We start from the raw sequence: 13689 nt of genomic DNA, 5'->3' as shown, positions 1-13689 counted from the left end.
GATTTTGAGCACGCAGACAGACCAGGTGCTGATTTTGATATTATAGGAAGCGTTAATGCGACTTACAACCTGGGATTTGCAACACGCCGAGCAGCGCTGTCGGGAGATAATAGAAATTTTTCGTGTGCAATTCCATTATCTCACATCTTTGGATTTTGCAGAAATGTTAGAAAAGTCATCTTTGGAGCTAAACACACAATTGTGCTCGTAAGAAAAGGTGATGATAATGATGCAATCTGGCGAGGTGCTGGTGTTGCTGATGGTAAAGTAAATATATCAAAACTTTCACTGTGGATGCCAGTAATGACTCCATCTATTACTGAGGAACAAAAATTACTATCTTTTATGGATCAAGGCGGTAAATCATTGCTATCATGGTTAACAGTAACCACAGATGCTGCTCAAAGCAATATTAATGGTTTATTTACATGGCATATAGCATCACAACAGGGTGTTTCTGCACCACGACATATTTTTATTGCACTGCAAAATATTGACCGGACGAATAATCAAGAACAATCACATATGATATTTGATAACCTTGGAGTTAATGAAGTTTCCTTACGGATAAATGGACATCAAGAACCAGCCGAGGATATATTGTTAAATTTTGATCAAAATCATGTAGCGCGTGCATATCATCGTTTGATGTCATTTATGGGACGTGATCAAAATATAGATACTGGTTTGCAAATATCACAATTAGATTTTACAGGTCTATATCCGATTTATTATTTTTCACTAGAACATCTTGATGTATCCAAACAATCTGTTGTTGATATACACTTTCAAGCTCATGTTACTATCCCGCCAGGTGGTGGTGCCTTTTACAGAGCGATCGCGGTCGTACTTAGCGACAAAGCCATGTTACTTGAAGGTGGTAGTGGTCGAATGAGAGTTGTTGATGCACCAGTGGAAAATCTTTAATTATTTAGAAAAATATATTTTATATAAAAATGTCGTATGGTCATGTTAATGTTACTCTGACTCCCGGTCAGGTAAAAAAGCTTCAATCAAAAACCGCCAACAAATGCGGAACTAAAATATCACTAAAACGAGATCAGATTAGTGGTGGTCCAAACAAATTATCGTTGACAAATAATCAGATTAAACATTTCAATAAGGCCCTAGAATCAAAAACTGGAGTTCAATTTCATCTCTCCCCGAGCGCCATCAAAGACATGTTTAAAACCGGTGGTATATTTCCACTTCTCGCGGCCATTCCGGCATTAATAGCTGCAGCTGCTCCAGCCGTAGCAAAAGCAGCCGCGTTAGGTGCTGTTGGAACAGCTGCTGGAATGGCACTAAAGAAATCAACAGGACAAGGATACAAAAAAAAGGGACGCGGCTTAAGATTGCCAGGATCTCGTTGGGGGAGAGGCCTAAGGCTTCCATAATCACTTCGTTAGACGTTCCAGCATCAAATTTTGATTTACTTAATGCCGCTAAAAAATTAAAAATAAAAGCCTTTAGAGGTGTTTTTATGCGAGATCAATTACCGAAACAACCAAACAAACTCGAAACAGGTATTATTAATCTTGATGAACGTTCCGGACCCGGTACTCATTGGGTATCATACGCGGTTGATCCACGTGGAATTGTTTATTTTGATTCGTACGGGTTAGCTCCACCTGTTGAATTTATCAAGTATGTCGCACCACTTCACGCAACAACCAGAGTTTGGTATTCAACGCTACCCACACAAACAATGACAGATCCGCCAATATGCGGCCGTGAAGTAATTAATGTACTCGACGCTATATCAAAATCATCCAGGCCGCCACATAAAGTCGTGCACGATTATACAAGCAACCGATTTGTTGCGCGTAAGGCGTTTTAAACAACAGGTCTTATTATAATGGTTGATATTTACGGAAGATCTTCTTCACGCGTTAAGAAAAAGCCCGGCGACGTTGATCTGTCGTAGTATGCGACTAAGGATGACCTCGCTGATATCATGAACCTGGCAGGAGTTGACCCAGATGAAGTTGTTATTTTTCAGGATCAGCATGGTAAATTAAAAATCAGCAATATCAAATGGGATGATATAGTTCGGCGAGTACTTGGTGCAGTTACGGATAATATTCCCGTGTTTACTGACAACGGCAAAATCAGAGTTTCAAGTATATCGTTTGCAACAATTAGAAATGAAATTACAAAAAGCGTTGCTAATTGTGTGAAAAGCACCGGTGACACAATGACGGGTGAACTCAGCATGAACGGAAATAAAATAGTAGTTTTAAGAGATCCAACATCTGACGAAGACGCAGCAACAAAAAAATACGTCGACGTCAACTATGGCACCGTAGACGGTAAATTATCCACGTTACGGGCTGAGTATGACGTTCACGCAGGCGCTTTTGGAAGATTTCGAAGAAATTTTCAAAAAACCGATGATGCCATAGATAAATTCTTCGGTACTCCACGCGCCATTGACATGAAACTCGTTGATATCAAAACTAACCTAGACACGATCAAACAAACACAGCAAGACATCGTAGCGGGAATTCCTGAGATTATCAATAAAACCAATTTGATTAAAATTCCAGCTGGAATAACTCCCGGGCATATCACAAACATCGTATGCACGGTATCATCGGGATTTGCAACATGGTCGCAGCAAAATAATACTATCAAATATACCGCAACAGTCACTGGCGTGTACAGGCTGTCTGTGTTTAGTGCTGCAAAATTTGAAATATTTACAACGTTTCCATGGCGTCATTCCACCGACAGGTTTTCCGGGGTTGTATCTGTCATATTAAATAACGGAACCGAAGAAATATTTATTCTGGAAGCAGCTGATAAGAAATTAACCGCAACATCCTTCTGGTGGTGTTTGGAATTTGTAGCTGAAACACCTCAATTGGTTACTGCATAAAAATATATATGGACGGTGCACAATACAGATACAATCAAGCGCGTGAATGGCAGGCTGCGCTAAAAGATCAAGTCGATCAATATACAGTAAAAGTAAAAAAATATCGACGACGATTGGTTATCGTTGATGTGATTGTTTATTCAGTATCCGCTGTTGTTGCTGGAACCGGTGTCATATTATCAGCGTTGACAACGATGGCACCAGTAGCTGTAACTATTTGTATTTCAGCAGCAACAACTATTGCAGGTGTGCTTAATATCATCGCAAAAAAAATATGTACTTGCACGAACGAAAAATTATCCGATTACAAAATAAAATTACATACAGCGACGGTAGCATACTCGAAATTATCCTCGTTGTTATCAGCAAGTCTCAGTAATGGAATTATATCTGATTTCGAATTTTCAATGATAACCAAAATATACGACGAAGGTATCGGTATTAAAGATACAAGTATCAATAATGACAGAATTACTCCAGCAGATTGTGACCAACACAACTCCGCCAAAGATAACGATGATCTCGGTAAGTTCAATTAATCCTGAATTTAGTGTTAATTTTCCTACTGCAATTCCAGTAAAAGAAATAGCACTAGCGCAATTACGAGTATATTACAGCTGGCCAAATATCAGATCAAAATCATTTAACGGTACACCAGCAAATAATTCGCTTGTATTTGCTGACAAGAACAAACCCGATGGAACACCTGACTGGGTTGTTGTTGGAATACCAACTGGCAGTTACGAGATTGAAGAGATCAGTGAGGAATTTCAACGTAGAATAAAATCAATAACGGGAAAAGAAGCAAAAATATCAATTAATGTTCATGAACCGACCCTGTCCTCGACGGTTGAAATACATTCTCCCGATTACGTCGTTGATATTTATAAATCTTCAATCAGATCCGTACTAGGTTGGCCTGAAATTCCCCCGGTGTATGAAGGACTACCAGAACCAACTCGGGATGATTTTACATCATCGAAAAGTTTTCATCATATATTAAAATGAATTATACAAGTTTCTGGTGGAATATAGAAAAACGTGTATGGGATAAACGGGATCAATTTCGTGTCGATAAAACCGGTGAGTACTACTGGCTCTTACACAACGTTGATGGCGGTAATTCATTTTACGATATAAATATCAATAATGTCGTTCATATCGTAAATTCAGATCATGAAGAACAACTGGTTAATTTACGTATCCTTTTTCATGAATATTTGTCCGATGTGACATCCACGCGTGAAGAAATTATTAAACGAGTGGAAATTTTAAATCATATAGCTGATACTATTGAATATTTTCATAATAGAATCATAAACCTGGTTTTTGAATCATCAGGTGATAATAGAAGATTTTTCGCAGCCAAATACAAAATACCCGAAGCTGACATTGTAACGTTTAAGTTTCCTGATTATAATCCGGATAAATTAAGAAAATCTGTCAATGATGTCATTGATGAGTTTTTTTCCTAAAATACATGATGCATGGAGAAAACTAGCACCATATCGAACCGTTATTAGATATGATAATGATCCACATGGCGGCGGAAGACACATATCTCCGGGAATCGTTAATATAACACCGACGGTCGCGGTCAATCTGGTTTGTGACGTAATCGATGGCAGCTATCAAATAGATCTCGGAAGATCAAATCAAGCTCAACAAGGATACATCCTGTACACGTTCACACCACAAGTTCCCCCTGGAAGTTTAATCGTGCAAGAACCAACTAATCCTGTGTATTTACGTTGTCACAATAATATGTTAACACGAATAAATTTTAAGCTCACAGACCACCTTAATCGCTTAATTGACATACGTGGAGAAGAACTTGTAATAAATCTGTATGTGAAATCTTAATACCAGCACGTGAGGGTTTTTTACACACGAGGATTTCTTAACAGTTAGAAGAACATTTGTAACAGAGATCAGACTCAAATTCGATCAACTTAAAAAAAATAAATTAAAAAATATTTTATTATTGCTGGCACAAATTTGTGTTTGGTACAAATTAATCGGCCTAGGCAGCTAAAAAAGCTGGTCGATGAAAGTAAAAATTAAAATTTCTATCACAAAAAAAAGATTTATTAATTTTCCTGATTTTTATTATCTTTTTACTGAAATTGTATGAATTACTTGATTTTGACTACCAACTACCCCGTCAGAAACATAAAAATGTACGAATTCCTTAATTTTGACTACCAACTACCCCGTCAGAAACATAAAAATGTACGAATTACTTGATTTTGACTACCAACTACCCCGTCAGAAATAAGAAAATTCTAACTTTGTCAAATTGTTCCTAATAAATTTTATTTATTAAGAATATTATTTTTACTGAGATTTTTATTTTTTTTACTAAAATACAACGAAATTGCTCAATTTTCCTGATCTTGACTACCAACTACCCCGTCAGAAATCAAGTAATTCGTACATTTTTCTTTGATTTTGACTACCAACTACCCCGTCAGAATCAAGTAATTCGTGCATTTTTCTTGATTTTAGTATAAAAAAAAATCTTCAACAAAAATAATAATTCAGAAATAAATAATTTGTAAAATTAAGAAATTTGTACAATTTTATGTTTTTGATGGGGTAAATGGTAGTCAAAATTAAAAAATTTGTACAATTTTATGTTTTTGATGGGGTAAATGGTAGTCAAAATTAAGAAATTTGTACAATTTTATGTTTTTGATGGGGTAAATGGTAGTCAAAATTAAGAAATTTGTACAATTTTGTTAAATTTCAGTAAAAAAAAACAAATTAATTCAGTAAATAAATAAATTAATTCAGTAAATAAATAAATTAATTCAGAAATAAATAATTTGTAAAATTAAGAAATTTGTACAATTTTATGTTTTTGATGGGGTAAATGGTAGTCAAAATTAAGAAATTTGTACAATTTTGTAAATTTGATGGGGTAAATGGTACTCAAATTAAGAAATTTGTACAATTTTATGTTTTTGATGGGGTAAATGGTAGTCAAAATTAAGAAATTTGTACAATTTTGTTAAATTTCAGTAAAATAACAAATTAATTCAGTAAATAAATAAATAAATAATAAATCTGAGTACCAAGTAGCCCATCAAAATTATGAATAAATAAATCTGAGTACCAACTAGCCAATCAGAGTTATAAATTGCATAAATCTAAGTACCAACTAACCCATCAAATTCAGAAATAATATTTCTGATCAAAGATCTCAGTCATCTTCATCGGAATTACTACTTTGGACGAAGTTACTCTCTGACATAATTTTTCTTAATAGTCTTATGCGAGCACTAATCGTTTTCTTTTCCTCGTACTCGTGGGATAATAACGATTTAATTCTTTCTACGGCGGCAGAGAGAGGAACGAACTCCTTCACATGATCATCTTCTACGGTAGCTAGCGACTGAAACATTGCCGCCTGAATCCGTTTCATGAGCTTGTATTCAGATGATAGTGTGTGTGTTCCCTGGTTTTTACGTTCTTGTAAAATCTCAAAGTCAGAAACTATTTTTTCAGGATTAAGTTCATCAGATATATTAATTCCATCTTTTTTCAATTTTTTAATAGCAACAATTACATCATTGATATTTTCATGGTTCATCATATAATATATAAATCTTTAAAATAAAAAAAAATATCCCTAGAACCCCTATCGAGTGTTTAGCGAGTTCGTCGGGATGTTTCAAGGACAGCACAACCAAGAACTCGTAGCTTGCCACCGCAATCTACCAAGTTCATTAGGCAAATATTCCCTCTACGAGAGCCCCTAACCCGCCAAACAACGGTCTAGAAGGCCCAAGAGGGAGGACGGCACAATCCTCATTAAACTCGTAGCTTGCCACCGCAATCTACCAAGTTTAGAGGATATACACATAACATATAACTAACTAAGGACGGCACAATCCTCATTAAACTCGTAGCTTGCCACCGCAATCTACCAAGTTTAGAGGATATACACATAACATATATACAATGAAATGGATATATACAATGAATGAAGAGCCCCTATCGAGTGTATTAGCGAGCTCAGATTATGAATGAAGAGCCCCTATCGAGTGTATTAGCGAGCTCAGATTATGCATTGGACGGCACAAACATATAACTTAGCTAAGGACAGTACAAACATATACGCTCAGCAAAAATCCCACCCACAATAATTAATCCAGTGGGTGATACGAAAATATGTATCAACCACAAGTCAATATTGTGGTTGAATTTTGCTGAGCAGGGGGGTTTTGCGGTTCCCCCACTATTATAAAAATCGCAATTATGCGCACACCACCGACAAATTGTCAGCCATGGGGGTTCGATCCTGGACCGCGAGCGTCACAGTCCAATACCATACTGATTGAGCTATCAAACCTTGTTACGAACATATATTTCGGAAGTTAATATATAGTTAAGCTATATAGCTAAGGAACCAATATTTACACTAAAACAGCGGTTTCTGAATAATAACAGTTTCTGAATATAAAACAGCGGTTTCTGAATAATAACAGTTTCTGAATATAAAACAGCGGTTTTCCTAAGCAGACTGCGAATCAATAATAACAGTGGTATGAACACACCTGCAGATCGATTACCATGACAACGGTTTCTGTTCTGTACCTACACAGCTTCCTTGCGGATCAATAACATTATCATGATTTCTCGTAATGTTGTATGATGGGAAATATTTAAAAAACATAAATAATACTTCTACGAGTAATTAATTACGATGTAATTAGTTAAACTGACTAATTACGATCATAAAAAAATCAAAAATCTACGAAGAAAACTATATATTACAAAGTAATCTCCCTTTTATATAATCAAAAATTCAGTAGTGTATGGAGGACATACTGTGACATAAATTAAAAAAATTAATTCAATGTGGTGATGATAGTTAATAATGTGGTGATGATAATTATTGATACTGAAAGATGATTTTCTGCTTATATTTTTTCGACAAAGCGGTTTTATATATATTTTCTGCTACGTTTTGTACTGAATGCGGGTGAATATCAAAATATTTCGCAGCAGAAGATATTGAACGCAATATTATTTCTTCACCAGTTTCTATGTTTGTGGAAATTACCGCCCTCTTTCCGATTGTCTTACATCTTCCTGTATTACCACATGCAGAGTTCACGCTTTGTGTGACAACACGAAGGTTGGATAAATTATTGTTTTGAGGATTTCCATCAATATGATCAATAACAAGACCGTCATTGATCATCCCATTATGACATTCATACGTAAATCTATGACACAGATAATGTTTCTTCCCAACTGTAAATCTAAGATAACCAAAATTATTAATATAACCAACTTGTCTCTTCAACTTGCAGTGTCTGATGATACCATTAATATTTGATTCATAGTTTGTTATGACAGGATGTGGGACAAATTTATTTTGCTCCATTATAATAATATTATTTGTTTAAATCATTGTTTGTCTGAAATCTTGATATATAATCCTCCACGGATTTTATAGCGTTTTCACCGCTATTATTTTTTTTGTCATAATATCTTTTAAGTTCTCTGAACCGTTTTCCGCCGCACTTTCCACATAATTCTGTTTTTCCTCGCACTCTAATACCACACCGCAGACATGGCATTGGTCCTAGTGTTTTGTAAGTGCATCCAACAAAATTCCTTTCTGCAGGATTTGTTACATCGATTTACTGAGCCGATCATCAACCATCTGCATTGAGACATTGTATATATAATATTTTTTATTTTAAATATTTGTTTTAATTATATGAACGAGTTTGAGAGATTATCCCAAACTTGGCCTGTTAAATATAAATTCAACCTTGACAGATTATCTTCTGACTTGCCAGTGCGAGATTTGGTTGATCCGAAAAATAAAAGTTTGATCTCGAAAATTCACGACGCCAAGAAAGAATTTTACACGGATGGTGCATCTCATACATGGTCAACGTTCAAGATCATACGCCTTGACAAAGTCACGGACGCCACAATGAACGACAAGCGAGCGGCAACTATCATTAACTACATCGCTGAATACGAGGGCAATCAAAAATATTTCTTCAGAGTAAAATTTATTGTATTAACAGAAACAGGTAGTTGGATTATCCGTGACAAATATGATCCTGTCCTTGGCAATAATAAAACTGTCATATTAAGTAAAAATTCCAGACCGGGTCTACTGACGGGTATTGACAAACCGTATTATGAGCGAGCATATCCTGTAACAGCGGTTATTTATGGAATTTATGAGATAAATAAAAAACCCAACGTTGATAAACTAGCGCCGATGAAATTTTCAAGGTTAAATTGTGTAGCCGAACGAGTAATAGAACACTTTACAAACGCGATGCGTGGAAATGGATTAACTGATTTAAGACGTGAAAAAATAAACTCGTGGGCTGATTCAGTTAAGGATACCGGTGCTACAATAAAAGATGTTGCTGAGTTATGAAAAATATTAAAATTTCCAATAACCGTAGCGACAATAACGGGAGAAGTACTGTACCAATCGAAATATAAATCGAAGGGAGCTCCAATAAATATTATCGATCATAACGCGCACGCATGGACTAACGCAGTAACAATATTTCCACGTGATCGAACTGTTAGATTTTACCCCACAGATATGGGGGGAGGTATGTTTGATTTTATTAAAGAAATAAGTAAAACCGATCCTGTATCGGTATGGTTATTTAAAAGTAATGAAGAAGGTGAATTTGATCAGTTTGTCAAACCAAACGGTGAAATATATCGCACAGAATCCCTCCATGACGAGATGAAAAATCTCGCGACGTTTTTACAGTGCAAGCACGCGGAAAATACTGACAAATTACTAACTAATTGTTTTACCGTTCCATCTGTTGCGGCTCATTTCGCCAAGAAAGAAATTCATGGAAACCAACACGATTTGATTTACTCGAGGACGTACGCGTAAGTTGCGTCGAATATGGACATGGCGGATTATGGAATACCAAATACAATTACAATGATGTTATTTCGGTTGATATGATTGCATGTTATCCAGGAAGTTTTCTGGGATACGGAGATTGTTCTGTGTACTTTAAAAGATTTGGTCACCCAACAAACAAGATGACGCGAGTGGCAGTTAATGGACCATTACCTGATTTTGATCTGACTGGATTCGCCTGTATTGAATCATTCGAGTTTAACGAAAATCTTCACAAGATTTGTTATGTTTGGTTTGGTAGACATTTTTGTGAAAAACGTTGGGCACCTATAGTTTTGTTACGATATATGCTAGATTGTATGATACTGACATCGTTGGTGGTCAGTGAGGCAATTATATCATATCATGCACAGACCAAAGTTTGGTTGCCCATGTCAGATTCTGAAGTTATTAGCGAGTTTAAGGAAAAATGTCCTGATGTTTCCGAAGATGATATTCCTAATAAACTCAAAACCGCAAAAGATCTCGGCAGAAAAATTATAGGTAAATTTACTCAAGGTGGTGCATATGATTATAAAAGACATCACGCACGATTAATTCTAGATGATGCCGAGTACGATTTTATAATCGCTGACACAACAGCGAAAAATATATTTGTAAATCGAGAAAGTGTTTATTTATCCGACGGAACAAAATTGGATACGATCGTTAGTTACATAAATGACGTATCCCCGCAATATACTCATCTAAGATCTTCCATGTTGGCTTATGTTTCTATAAATTTATTATCGATGATTAATAGATTTCCTGAGACCGCAGTCAGAGTCGCAACAGATTCGTTTTATATTTCAAGTAAATATTTAGAATCTGTTATGAAATTTACAAGTAATGATGAACGATGGGGTTCGTGGAGAATAAAAAAGGAATTATTACACAATTATGCAGAATCAGCAGATGTTCCAATGAGAGATTTTTATCGTAAGGGTAATAAAATATCAGAAATGTCGAAAGCACCATCGTTGAGTGATCCAATAACCAGATATAAGACAGTATATCTCAATGGACCTGGTGGATGCGGCAAAACAACTCGAACGATTAATGTTTTTAGAAATTCAGATATAATCGTGCTGACACCCACACATAGACTTGCACGTGAGATGAAACAGCGGCAAGTACAATCGTGTACGTATCATAGTTTCTTTCGGTGGCGCGGAGATACATGGACTCCTGAACGGATGGGAGAAAAATATATACCTAAAATAATTATTTGGGATGAGATATGCACGGTGTCATTGGATACATTAAAAATGTTTCTTGATTGGTTGTTGACGAAAAATACCGCTATAATAATGTGTGGCGATCATGGTCAACCGCCGCCCTTTGTTGGACCATCTCCACATGATTGGTTAAAAAATTTCGTTGATTATTACGAAGAAATAGATGATGATCATAGAGCTCTTGATGCAAATTTGAGGGAGTTTAAAAAATTAATCAGATTACAATCAAACAAAATTCAGTGTCAAATAATACGTGGGGTGATCTCAGAGACCTCAATGAGTGATTTTTTGAAATTATGGAGACCCACCGATTTGATCGTAGCAAGTAGAAAAATAATCAGAGACGCTTTACAACAGCAGTTATTTCAACTGCATAAAGAAAAACACTCAGAATTACCCGTACCGTTGTGTTATAGACCATCAGATACACGAAAACAGAATATTAATGTTGATATTCCAGGACAGACAGAGTCAAGGAAACAAAATCTCGTATTAAATGATATTGTCGCCGTTGATATCAGTGTGGTCGAAGATGCAATACACGCTGACAAATCTCCATGGGTGTTGGGATACGCCATGACAATCCACTCGTCTCAGGGATTAACTATTTCTGATACACGAGTCTGGATTGTAGACGATCGCATCGAGTGGTCAAATTTAGTTTATTTAGCGGTATCGAGGGTCAGAAATATATTTCAATTACGTAGAATCATAATTCCTGAAATCGTTGATAAATTTAACATCATCGATGATGATATAATAAGAAAAAATTAATCGGATACAAACAATCTGATAAAAAAATAAACACGACTTTGATCTTGATGTTGAATTTATTATTGAGTTAAAACAGCAGCAGAATAATCATTGCGCCAGTTGTAATTGTATAATGTTATGGCGATATTCGAGTAATGATTCAAGACAATTTACCGTAGATAGAAAAGATAATAGTCGCGGTCATACACGAGAAAATACCATGTTAACCTGTCTTGAGTGTAATCGACGTCGGGGTGCAGGCACCCTTAGCGCTAGCGCTTTGGGTGCTAGTTAAGTGATCGAAATCACTGAAGTGATTTTGGTGGTAGTTGTGTATCCGCGGGAATTATTTGTAGTTGTTCACGTGTAAATCCACGCTGAGGAGCGGCCAAATCTAATCTGTAGATTGCAGGTCTGGAAACGCCTGCGTTTCTCCCAGTGGATCTTGTCACGGTAGATATTTTGTGTGTGGTAACACTCCAAATAGGATCAGTTGCTCTTCGTTTACCACCTTCAAGTTCACCAGGCTCATATAAATATCTGACTGTGACATCACCTAATATTTTTTGTTTTTTAACATCTTTTCGTTGTGTTGGTATATTTTTTTTGTAATTGCATTAATGGGTTTCATGTTGGTTGTTCGTGTGATCTCATTATTTAATGCAGCTATCACGCTTGGTAATCTTGCAACCCATTCGCGAGATCTTTTATCCTGAATAAATTCCCTCGCGTATTGATATCCAAATAACCGCTCAGCAAGTGTTCGATTAAATCGCTCAACAATTGCTTGATCACGGTGAATTGCAGTATGACCTCGTCGTATTTTGGTATTATGTCGTTTCATCAGCGATGATACTGGACCAAGAAATTCCTTACCAGGATCAACCTGTAGTAGCTGTGGCCATCGCAGACCACCTTGTGGTCCGAGTCCTCGTTGATAAATTCGTTCAAACGCATCGGCTACTTCAGATGATGTTTTCGCTGATAGCGGCTCTGCTTCTTTATATCTACTTGCAACATCAACTACGGTTAGCGCGTATTTGTACGTTTTTCTACGCACAGTATCATGCGGTAAAAACAGAATATCAGCTTGATGAACTTCATTAGGAACACTGACATCGAAATACGCGTACTGAATTCGTTTAGGACGTGGTAGATAAATTTGCCATATTGCTTGTTTGGATAACCACGTTTTAGCAGTAGAATGTTTAACCGCTGCTGCATCAGCAAGTTTACCAATTGCTGCTTTGCCTCTCCAGTATCCTCTTGGTGAATAATAAATTAATTCCATTATTAATTACCAGCCCCAAGCGCTAATTTACCTTTCATCGAGGATCTTACTAACCAATTAGCTAATGATTCTCTAATATTTTTATTTTTTACAGAATTTAATGCATGAATTAGTTTCACATCTGCAATATGCCTATGTTGTAGATTTTGACTTTTATAAGCTACATCATGAACATGACAAGCTCGATCAATAGCGTTTATTGGTTCCTCGCCTGGTTTTGGTTGATCCTGATTATCGAGCCTGATATCGAGTCGAGTACCAGGACCGCAATAATTATATCCCGGTAGATGTTTTTCTCCACTGTATTTAGCCCATGGAGCACCTGGAAACTTTGACATCAAATTAGCAATATCACCACCGCGCTTATTAGGTAAAAATGAAAATTTCTTTCTACCGCATATAGAACATTTTCCACCGTACGCTATTTTTTTATTTTTTGTTATAACCGTAGCTAAATCAGTGGTTGGAGTTTTAACTTTACAGCGTAAACAATATAGATTCATGTTATAACATATATGGATATAATTGATTTCTCAGCAACAAGAAAACGAGAGCCAGTTAAGCATCATCCTGCGCTACCGCACTCCATAAGATTGATTATCATAGGACC

The sequence above is a fragment of the Sinohyriopsis cumingii genome, chromosome 17, assembly GCF_028554795.1.
Source record: "Sinohyriopsis cumingii isolate HCF-2022 chromosome 17, ASM2855479v2, whole genome shotgun sequence".
Classification (NCBI taxonomy): Eukaryota; Metazoa; Mollusca; class Bivalvia; order Unionida; family Unionidae; genus Sinohyriopsis; species Sinohyriopsis cumingii.
Note: the sequence above shows the minus strand (reverse complement) of the source record.